This window comes from Watersipora subatra, chromosome 7 (assembly GCF_963576615.1).
Source record: "Watersipora subatra chromosome 7, tzWatSuba1.1, whole genome shotgun sequence".
Taxonomy (NCBI): Eukaryota; Metazoa; Bryozoa; class Gymnolaemata; order Cheilostomatida; family Watersiporidae; genus Watersipora; species Watersipora subatra.
The window spans coordinates 14,521,282-14,533,421 of NC_088714.1; the positions used below are offsets into that span (position 1 = coordinate 14,521,282).

Here is a 12,140-nt window from a genome sequence, read left to right on the forward strand (position 1 = left end):
AATACCTCTTTTTCCTCTGATAAATCGATCTCTGCAGGATTTCTTTTGAGATGTTTATGAAGCCCTGATGTGTTTGAATCTTTATAGGATACATTTCTTCCACATTTTTTACAAATAGGCTGGTTAAATTACTCATCTTCTGTTTTAAAGCCAAAATAAGACCACACCACACTTTTAGACTTTGTGGCTGGTGGTGTAACCAAAAGTGGCAAAACTTCTTCTGCAGCCATGTTTTAACAGCCGTGCGCAAGTGCTTTAGTTCTATTTCCTGTCTCGAGTTTGGAAATAGCTAGGTTGAGACGAGATCGATCCGGGACGAGACAGGTCGACACCCGAGATGTCTCGTTCCACCTCTAGAGTTGATTTTGTCTATTTAGGAAAATTAAACTGATTCATTAAAGTAAGAATAGTTAAAGAACTGATAATTGAATTGTTGTGTTTAGCAATGAATTGTGAATTGAATCAACTCTTGCATGACCTATGATGCAAGAGTATGGGGAATTGAATTTGTAATTTTTTACAATCGAATTGAAGCGAGTCATTTTTAAAGCCTTATAAACATCTCTGGTACCAAGTCTAAAGGCTACTACGAGATTCTGAAATTACCTCCCACCTAAGATTTGGCCTCGTTACTTAATCAGGCTTATAGAATTATGAATGTAAGTTTTTAAGAGCGAGCTATATTTTATTGCTTTAACTCGACACAAGGACATACAGACAAACATAATACAGACAAACACTGAGACTTACATTGTATATATGTAAACGAGAAAATGAATAATGGAGTCAAGTTTTTCAGAGTAAGCTGTACTTTAGCTTACAGTTTATTATAAAGCTGTTTGATACTTTGATAAATCTGAAGAGCTTTGTGTAATCAATGATATACAGCCCCCACAAGGATAGGCGACGGGCATCATGTAGGCGGGGCTTAATGATCGAGCTCTGTTGGGATGAACCCGAGCATGGCACGCGCACAAACAAATATGCTGAACAAAGCCCCTTGTAAATTTACAAACATTATGAACAATAGTGGTTATTTTACTGATCTGTTGGTTTCATTTTGTTGTCAAATAATTATAGTTGCCCAATATTGTCACCGTTATGATCAGTCAGTTGCCGTTCCCAAGCATTCACGATATTAATAGTCGCAATCGCAAAATAGCCCAAATTCGGTTTTATATTTAGATTTTGAGTATGAAAACTACATTCTACAGTTTTGCCTGCTGTCCCATCTTATTGGCCAGGTAAAACAATGTGACAAAGATGAAAGACTTTGTCATTTTATATTAGGGGTGACAAAATATTAGTCAAAAACTAGGAAAAAAAGGTTGTGTTCGAGTGATTTTGGGTAAATTATATTTAACTTTAAGCATATACTACGACACCTACCAATTTCAAAATTAGTAAAAGTAGATAGTTTGAAATGTTTTGTTTTCCGTGGATCCATCTTTTTAGTTAGGTGTTACCTCTACATTGTAGAAATTCAAGGTTTGCTATTGTGAATTGCGGGGTCTACTCACTGAATGAGCTAATGACACGATAACAGCAAGTCGTGTTTTCTAAAACCTAACAAGGCAACGCGACTGCCCCCCCCTGAGAATTCTGTTAGCTCCGAAATCCAGGCTATCATGATCCTAACAGAGTACGATCATTAAATCCTGCCCACATAATAGCCGTTGCCTCTCCTTTGGGGCTGTATATCATTGGTGTAACCGTAGCAGCTTGCAAATAAAAATCAAAGTAACCAGAGATGTTGATAAACTGATAAACTGTGGATCATTTGCTGCTGATAAAAGATTCTATTAAGTAAGAGATGAACCTTTTAGTTCCAGGAGCTCCTGAGAACATAACCATCAATCAGCCAACAGAAATAATATCTGCGTCTGGTAAAAGAGAATGGGAATTCATTGCGAGCTGGCAGGTATCACAGTTTACAGATCTTCAGTTCTTCATGTTGTTTGGTTTCATAGAACACATAGAAATCTGTATGTTTCTTTGTTAATGGATAGTTTTCAATATTGTAAAAAATAACTGATGAACATTACACAACTTGTTGACTTGTAGAATTCCTTTCCATGTAACTTACATGCTTTATATCATTCTACTCCTGTATATCTTATCAGAGTAGTTTGATAGATTAGAAAAAGAGCTAAAAACACCTGTGGTAGTTTGAAATTTAAGTAAGACAAAGGAAATCGAAGGAACAACAGATTTTACTACTTACAGATTTGAATGGGAAATTATTAGCTAGGTTTTGGCAATATCTATCAAGGCAACCAACACTTTAGAACATCATACAGGTTACAATTACAGATTAGATTACAGTTTGTCACTGCATCTTAACCAAGTTACAGTAGTCTCAATTGTTTTATTTCCTTCTATTCATTAGCAAATCTAAGCTGGAGTTAAACATGAGCTATTCTCTATGCTCTTGTTATAATTCTAAATTATATGTCACCTCATACTAGCATAAGAAAAACAAACCTTGGCTGTTAATATTCTAAAATTGTTACAGATTGGTTTAGGAATTTTAAAGGGTAACAAAATAGCTTGATTGTTTTACAGGCACCAAAAGCGCTAAACTGTAAATCACTCGCAGCATTGGAGCCATACAAGTACATGTTAAATGATAGAGTTTTGAATGCTGTTGCTATGAACAATGCTACTTTCAAAGTAGCTGCTGGAACCAAATTTAAGTTTTCAGTTCAAACAGTAAACGATGGGAACTTTTCATCTGTCTGGAAAAGTATGACGGAAATTTCTCCAGATGCAGGTGAGACACAGGTATCACACAATTTCTGCCTTCGCTGCACTCGTAACAAATTGGAGATTTAGATTTTTTTTTGATAAACAGATAATTATGGGTAAATGAAGTAAGCAGGCAGCAGGGCTATATCATAAGACAAGAAAAGATTTGTTTGGTCTATGACTGGTTCTAATAATATTTTTCTACCAAACTCCAGCAACTTAAAGTGCTATACGTTGTTTTAATACCACGCAATTAAAAAGCATTCAATGTAGGCCATGACGCAGATACTTTGGTCTAAGCAGTTGTAAATGTTTTGAGCTGTAAAGAAAGCGTCGTTATAGTATTCCTGAAGTGAAATACAGCAATCTTTTTGAATGCGTATAGTATAGTTAGCTATTGCGGTTTTAGCTCCAAGCAGACCTACAGCAGTAACTCTTTTAACCAGATCTCCAGAATGTGTTATATTGAAGTGGAGAAGACCTTTATACAGCAATGGTAACATTACATCATATGAGGTAAACCATATGAGGCTTATTAAGTGTTGTTATTTATGAAGAAGTGCCACTCTTGCTTGTTGCATTGGAGTTGCCTTGACTTAGTTTCGCAGCGAGTTCAGCTAGCTTACTTTGGAGAAGTACCTTGACTTTATTTTCAGTTTTAGCTGTAGCCTAATTGTTTAGTGAGAAATAGAAATACTTGTGCTAATATCTTGTAAAACAAGCAAATCAATATGAAAATTAGACCAAATGGTAAAAAGTCCCATTTAATCAACAGTACAAATGCTCTGGAACAAAAAGATGGATACAAACAACCAATTCAACTTTACACAAAGTAAAGATCTGCGGCTACCAACCGTCTTCCCAAGTGAACTGTGATGTTCGTGCAAACAACCATGCAACAGACCCTGGTGATGTCTTTAGTACTAAAGTTGTCTTCACATTTTCACGAGGTAATATTGAAGCAGGATAAGGAACGCTCATGACTTACGATACCAGTCAGCACACACGTATTGGTGACACCTTTCAGCAATTAGATAAACTTGCAGTTGAATTGTATGAGAAACACCTTTTTCATATTTCACTTTCCTTTCAAAGATTACCATTCTAAAGAATGTAAAAAAACATTACATGATTTTGAGTCATTCTGCACTGGAATTTTAGACACGCTACACCTGCTTGCAATTGCTAGACTTGTTATTGCTAAAATGAGTATAAGTGGATTTAGCATCAGAAGGCTTGACATGGTAGACTTGGTGTTGATGGTCTTGACATTGGTGGACTTGACATTGGTAAATTAGAAACTGATAAATTTAAAATGTTTAGACTTGACATTAGTGGACTTGACATTGTTACACTTGACATTAGAACTTGACATTGATAGGCTTGGCTCGGTAACTTGACATTGGTAGACTTGACACCTGTAATATTGAAATTAATAGATTTTGCATTGGCTGAATTGGCATTAGTAGATTTAAAATGTATAGACTTAATATTGGTAGGCTTGACATGATAAACTTGATGTTGATGGACTTGACATTGATGGACTTGACATTGGTAGACATTGGTAGTAGAGTGATAGAGTAGTATTGATGAACAGGTGACTTGACTTAACGCTGTTAAGTTTATGTTAGTATACTTACATTGCTCAATTTGATACTATAAAAATGACTTAAGTAAGATGCTGCTTGGTAGCTGTGCCACCTCTAACAACCACCACACACAAGATATACACAACAAGTACCCCTATGAAAGTTCATTCATCAACAAAAGCTCACAATTCTACCACTTCTGCCGTCACTCTGAGACCTTCAACCATCAAGTCACCATTTGGTATGTACGGCATGATCAGTGCACCTAGTTTTCTCTTTAAACCTAAGTTAGAAAGACCATATCATAAACAATTTAAATCTTTTAGGTAAAAACAAGCCATGCCCTGGTGATAACAGCACTTGCTCACAACATGCATATTGCATACTAGAAGACCGATATCGATGTCTATGTAAACCAGGTTTTATTGGAGATGGGCAAATGTGCAAAGGTAAGGAAATACATAATTTTAAACTCTCGACAATTAGGATGGCTACTACACAATAATATCATTCATAATTTCTGTTTTTAATTAAATTAAATGGCCAACATGCTGCCTGTAGTGGTGTATTCTATCTGGTCAGCTCTAATTAAATGTGAATTGCTCAAACTTTAAAGGTTGACTAGCAACAAAATTCACATTTCCGTTATTTGATATGAAAAGATTCACCATGTCTTACTCTGTTGTGTTGTACAGTAGGTGCAAAATATGTGGAAAGGTGATTACAAGCTCTTAAAAGCTCAAAAACGAACAGTTAATCGCAGCCACACGAGACCGCCGTAGTTTGGATTCGCTTTCCAAAACAGCTTAAATGTGATGTAGTTGTGAGAGATGGTTTCTGTTTACACTTTCATGCAACCTTATTTGTCGAAATATTTTCACAAATATACTTCACGCATTCAATAAAACTCTGTCTATTGTTCTTACGTGTCTGTTTTATTTTCATTGTAATGCTGCCACTTTTAGCACTGATATCTTATAACTTACCGTAAAAAATCGTTAAACTTTTTAACCTTAGCTCGAAGGAGTACATATCATTGTCTGATAATCATGACGAGCCTGTTGGTTACCTGTGATAGTCGAAAAGTGCTGCAAAAATTATTTCCGAAGTATTGGGTCACATGATCAGATTACGACTTGACGATTGAATAATGACAAAACAAAACTGTAAAGTAGCCAGCATCTATATTTGATACGGTGTTTTCGGTAGAACCCGAAGTGTTTGTCATAAACTAGTACTACGATAAGTTTTATATTGAGCTTTTTATTGGCCTTTCAATTCACGTGAGAACATACGTGACAAGACAATAACCAAATTTCGTGGTTACGTCATCGAAATACAGAGATTCCAATCTACGGCGGCTTTTCGTTTTTGAGCTTTTAAGAGCTTGTAATCACATTTCCACATATTTGGCACCTACAACACAACAGAGTAAGACATGGTTAATCTTATGATACCAAATAACTGTAATGTGAATTTTTTTGCAAGTCAACCTTTAACTTTATTGTGCAAGTGTCACCTTGCTTTGAGAAGTTTTCCATAAATTTCTTAAGCAGTTCATCAGTTAAACAACTGATATTACTAAAAATATAGATGTAATATAAATGTAGAACATAGTGAATAAAAAACCATAATGAAAAGATTGCAAGTAGTAATGTTTTGCACAATAAACTCTCAAAAGGCTGCAAAACATGCATGGCTTTGCATCATGGTACAAGCTGAGTGTGGTAGAAGAACCTTTGAGTTAAGAGTGAAGTCAGCACACTGGCTCTACTCAAACTTTATGACCATAACTAACTTAATTGTGAGTAAGTTTGTATAATATATTACAGATGTTGATGAGTGTGCAGCCCTTCAAGACAACTGTGACAGCAATGCTGATTGCATCAACACATTTGGTTCATTTAGATGCGTGTGTAAAAAAGGATACAGAGGGAATGGCAGAAACTGTACAGGTACGTATATAGGCTGAGGAATATAAAAGGTAGCTCAAAATGGAGTAATGGGGTTGATGACCTAGAGAGTGCTTGACCTCCTTCAATTATATGGATTTTGCAGATATAGATGAATGCCAAGAACAGGGAGACAACTGTGACGCAAATGCTCTGTGTATCAACACTCCGGGATCGTTCCAGTGCAAATGCAAACCATCTTATTCTGGAAATGGTTTGAATTGTGAAGGTGGTTAATGATCAATCTTAACAGTAGTAGGTTAAAAGAATACTTTGATCTGTGAAGTCCTTGAAAAGGGGATTATTTCTGCGTTTTAAATCAGGGCATGGCAAGTCAAACGAGCCACTAAATTACTATATCTAAACGTTTTGGTAAGCACAAAGCAAACATTTTTTACTTCACTACATTTTACATTTGGTTTGTTCTGGCTGTTTTCAATCTATAATGTGCAGAAGTTTTGAAAACAGGCTACATGGTCTTCCCTCCAATCCACTCTCACTCATTCTTTTTGCGCTATTGTCTTTCTCAACCTGTCATTGTATTATCATGCTCTCTTGTTTTGCTATCATTTTCAGTTTCTACCCTTGCTATTAGATTAAACTAGAGGGTTGCATTGTACCATCCTGAGAATTGATTTGTTAAAAATTTAATTGTATGCAAAAAATATTAATTTAGAGAAATGAGGCATTTGCGATGATCATTATCTACTGGGTTTTATGCTAAACCCATTTTTATAAGTGAATTTGGGCATAACTTTAAGAGGAAATGAATGACAATGAAATTTCTACCAGTGTCCAATGGGAGTAGTCATTATCTGCAAGTTATGCCGTCATCAAATAAATATTTTTTTAAACTTTTAAATAATTTAATAACTATTTGCAGGTTCATTCCATCACCTTCAGTATAACTTTTGTGGGTAGGGAAAAATTGCTGTTTAAGGCTGGTTGGCATTCTATCACATTGGGGTTGTCTTCTCGCCAATTATAGTCAACTATGCGTACCATAAAGCAATAAGGATGCTAAGGCAACACGGATATGTTTGGGCAAATTGCTGCTGTGAAATTTTCTCGATATTTTGCCAAGCATCCACGACAGTCTGCCCAATGTGCAGTGCTTCAACAATGGTGGTTGTTGCAGTTTGCTTGATTTATATTTCATTTCAGGATAGTTACTGCGGGAATAGTATTTTATCATTTTAGCAGTCGCATTCAGTAATGTGAACACTATATGGCAAACTTTCACCGATGTTAACCCGGACAATTTTATGATAGCGTAAATAATATTATCGCAGACAATCACTGATATATTGTGAGATTAATGCCGACATACTGGGATATAGTGTAAACCAGCTATCAGCAGCCGGTCAGTTTTCGGTGTATTGCTAACGTCATCAGGAAACTCTCTTTAACAGCTGGTCTGCCATGTGCAGGAGGTGCTTTAACATGCTCAGTCCATGCTCTGTGTGGATTCAATACTCGACTCTTCAGGTACTATTGCCGATGTAAGGATGGATTTACTGGAGATGGGAAAAGTTGTACAGGTGTGTATTCGCTATGCACTATTAATATACATATAGAATCATGTGTGCTCAATTGCAGCAACTGCCATAAACAAAAATCTTTTGAGTATGTGTCTTAGTCATATTCTTTGGGTTTCAGATATTGATGAATGCAAAGCCAAGTTAGACAACTGTCATGAAAATGCTCAATGCATCAACACGATTGGATCTTTTAGTTGCGCATGCAATCAGTTCCACTCTGGCAATGGTGTCAATTGTACAGGTATGTGTAAGGTTCAGAGAAGATCTTTCATGTGCGGGTACTCAGTCTAAGGCTAAAGAATGGTACAGCCTGTGCAGGCCCTCATCTTTTACAAAGGTCATACTTTTCGGTATGATATAACAGTATGAGAAGGTTATGTTAGTTGAATAAGAGCTTAGAAAACTAATAAATGGTGGCATCTGTAAAGATTGGTCGAAGAAAAGAGCTTAAAAGTTTATTAGCCTGTAGAAACAAACTAGCCAACAAGTTAGAGACTGTCAGAGCAGTTGTTGTTACTAGTGTGGAAGTGCTCGTGAGCACTTCTTCGAAGGTTGAATACATTGTCCGCAGAGGCTGTGTGTCTTTTTTATGAGCAACACAATATCTCTGTGATCTAGACATGTCTGAGTCCAGTTGCAAGGAGTAATTTAAGGTTGAATGCTATTTTTTTTAAATATGACCCCAACCTTGTGCTCACAGGTCAGGTGTTCTAGACCTTTAACCAGCAGCTGCTTCCTTTTATGGAAATGTCAATATAATTATTGAGGCTGAGGTAGCTGTAAGAACTATCGAAGGCTTGCACATGATGTGGCTAGGAGAGGCGTGTATAGAGCTTTAACTTTGCATTCTTTTTATATTTTCAAAAATAATCTACACTCTTGTGATTATAACCAGTCTGATACACTTTGAGTTTTCAAAAAGGAGAGCACAACTCCATGTATAGGTTAGGGTGCTAATAGAAGGTAAACTACATGTATTATTAGTTGCTAATGAGATCCTATTGTTGACAGCGCACAAGCTCCTATAGGCTAATCATACAGATATTAAATTCGAGCGCTTAAAATTAAATTCTCTTTGTGGTTGAGTAAATTTCAATTATCAATAACCAGTAAGCCCGTGATGATTCGGAAAACTTCTAAACCCTCAACAAAAATCTTGAAGGAAAAATAGTTGTACATGGTATATGCAAGCGGCAAGTTGTTGAATGCCTATCTTATAGCAGGATTAATGTATGTCTGTTGTTAGACTTCTGATATGAGATCCTCTTAGAGTGATTTGCTAATGACTCAGACCAAGTTGAGCCGGCGAACACTGTTATCCCAAGTATATTAACTTACCTTTGCCATACGGACAAATATGCTAAGCTTTACATGAACAGCAGCAACCTTCATAAAACTAAGGTTGCTAATCATTTGTTATTTTATCATATATCAGCATTTAATTGTCTGATTGTAAAATATCTATAGTTATATTTATTGTATAAAAAACAAAATGTTAAATATGCTTGCAGAATTACTTGAATTTATTGATGGTTTTATTTGCCACAAGCAATGTTGTTCATTTAATTCTTTAAATTGCCGTTAATATTTATACTTTTTCAGCATTTTGTGCAACACATCATTGGCAATAAGTTATTTGTAAACCACTTTTGGCACACCTGTAGATATATCTGCATAAAACTTAGACAGTGGAATAAACACTGAAATTTATTTATTGCATAAAGCAGATAATACATTATTTTATTCAAAACCTTTTCTAAGTTAGACATCGAGTAGCGGAACATAATGCAATATATTAGCTCGTATGAGTATTACAGAGTTGTGACTGACAAGTATTTTTTGCAGATCTACGCAAGCCCTGCCCCGGAAACACCAATCCATGCTCACCGAATGCACATTGCGTTTTGGATGGCAAACATAAATGCCAATGTAAAAGAGGTTTCTCTGGAGATGGAGTGACATGCACTGGTGAGTTAATCTTAGCTATAGCAGGCTCATTTCTTAAACATTGTTCCTAATATCTACAATATGAAAGATTATGAATCTGTTAATTTTCCAGAAGTTGGAGCCCAATTAGCGCTTATTTTCAGCAGGATGTAAAGTTAATATTTTAGCCTTTTATAACAACAGGAATAAATTATAACTTCCTTTAATTCAGCTATCAGAACCATGTGCTTGACAAACGCAAAGGTTGAAAGACTAGAGCCCGAGTTCAGTACTTACTCCAAGATGAATTCATGAGTAATTTTTAACAAGCAAGTCAGCAGAAAAAGTAAATCACTACGGTATTACATTGACTGGGTGAATGATAGGTGAATGATAGGTATAACACAGTGATAAAATGAAGCAGGTCTGTTGGCCTCTCTGCCAAGAGAGATGCTCGGTTTTACAGATGTAAATGAATGCGCCAAAGGCACAGACAACTGTGATGAGAATGCTTTCTGTACCAATACTGTTGGATCATTCACCTGCACATGCAAATTCAACTTCGCTGGAGATGGAGTGACATGCACTTAGCTTCTTTTCAATTGGTTGACAATATTGTTCAAGATGTATTGCTAATCTGTAATTTGTCTATGCAATACATTATAATCTTCAAATCTGTGTCATACTTTGACCTAATTCAGTTTGGAATACTAAACATCCCATCAGCAAATCAGTTTGTAGTGGTGTAAAGGAACAGCCCATCAGTGAACTTATCGTCTATCAGCTATAGGCTTATGATGAAGCATAGCCTAAGTTTACTTGTTCACATAAAAAGCTCAACTATCCTACGTAGATTCAACTTTACCTCAAGCGGCTCAGGATAGTTGTTTCATTTAATTTTTACTGTTCAAATTTCGACTTACACAAAAAGCTGACGAGTAGATTTCTAAATACGTTAGTTTTCAGCTACATTGGCTGAAAACACATGTTTGAGAAGTGCCAGCTAACTTTGTTACAAAACATCTTGAGTTCTTCGGCCATGCATGTACAGAGTGGTTGCAGAAAATATTTGTTATAAGCCAGATGACCGCTCTGATATTACAACTAATTGTGAATCAACTGCACTTTTTACTATGTTGGATTATTAGTGATCATTCCTTGCTCTATTACAGCCAGCCTATCTTTATCTTCATGACGACAGTGCAATCCCACCTTTGCTCTACATACACTCGCTATATGTACCTATCTCTCTGCACGCTTTATGAGAAGCATGTGCTCTCTGTGTAACACGGTAACCACTGGTCTTTCATAACTCAGACCAACCGTATCTCTCTATGCAGCTAATGTGTACCAGTTACTGACATATGTAGCTATATGTAAGAAGTAACTGCCCATGCGCTGGCTAGAGATATCACATGAGTACTGTTAAAATTTACTAACAATCTACATGTTGGGGCTCTCAAGGTCAAGTTAATCCACTACCAGTTACTATGACCATCAATACAGCTAAACGACAGGTGACTGAGCTACTTTACCTGATACCCAAGAACAATATGGGTCCTAGTCATCCCACCCGTCATGGCTTCCAGAACTCTGGATATATTGTTCATGTTACAGCTTGAACAAATAAAATTTTGATGCTTTACATGACAATGTTTATTGCAGAAAATGAAAAAACTAGGCAGTATTCAAAGTGCCATTAATTTATTTTCAACAACAATAAGTACCATAATTGATGGCCTATGAGACACACTGTTTTGCAAAGAGAATGTCCTGAAAAATTACCATTGTGTCGTATGTACACAATACGGACTCGAAATTTTGGCTGAATTTCTACAAAAAAACTGTCACACAGATATTGTAACCTAGCCTAATATTCGATGAGACTCAAACGGCTAAAGTTGAAGCATTTTTATTTACTGGATTTTATCCCTGCAAATATGGATACAGGAGACAAGAGGCAAAGTTACACTATTTGCTTCAAACTTCAAGTTATAAATTATGCTAAAGAACAGGGGAATAGAGCATCAGCAAGGTATTTGGTCGTTCTTTTACTGAAAAAATGGCATACATATGTCCTTGGTGGCTGCAGGATAATACGGGGAGCAAAGAAAGGAAACTGGAACCTTCAGTTTTAAGCTCTATGTTAGCCTGTAATTGATGAGGAAATAAAAACAGTAGTAGATAAAAGGAGGCGTTTCAAGCAGGTGAGCATGTGTGTCTAAAAGAACCATAAGGAACGACGGCAGGAAATTTACACACAAAAATGAGATTGAAAATTTTAAGGCTCAGAAGAGTGGTGTTATCGTTTTATGAACAAGGAGAGTTTGTCAATACGGACAAAAATCTTAATTGCACAAAAAACACCAGCCAACTATGATGTA

General features: G+C 36.2%; 1 pseudogene; it reads left to right on the forward strand.

Annotated features, from left to right (window-relative positions):
- The first annotated feature begins 6,175 nt into the window (after nt 1-6,175).
- On the forward strand, nt 6,176-10,347 carry LOC137400449 (adhesion G protein-coupled receptor E2-like; annotated as a pseudogene).
- Nucleotides 10,348-12,140: the final 1,793 nt, after the last annotated feature.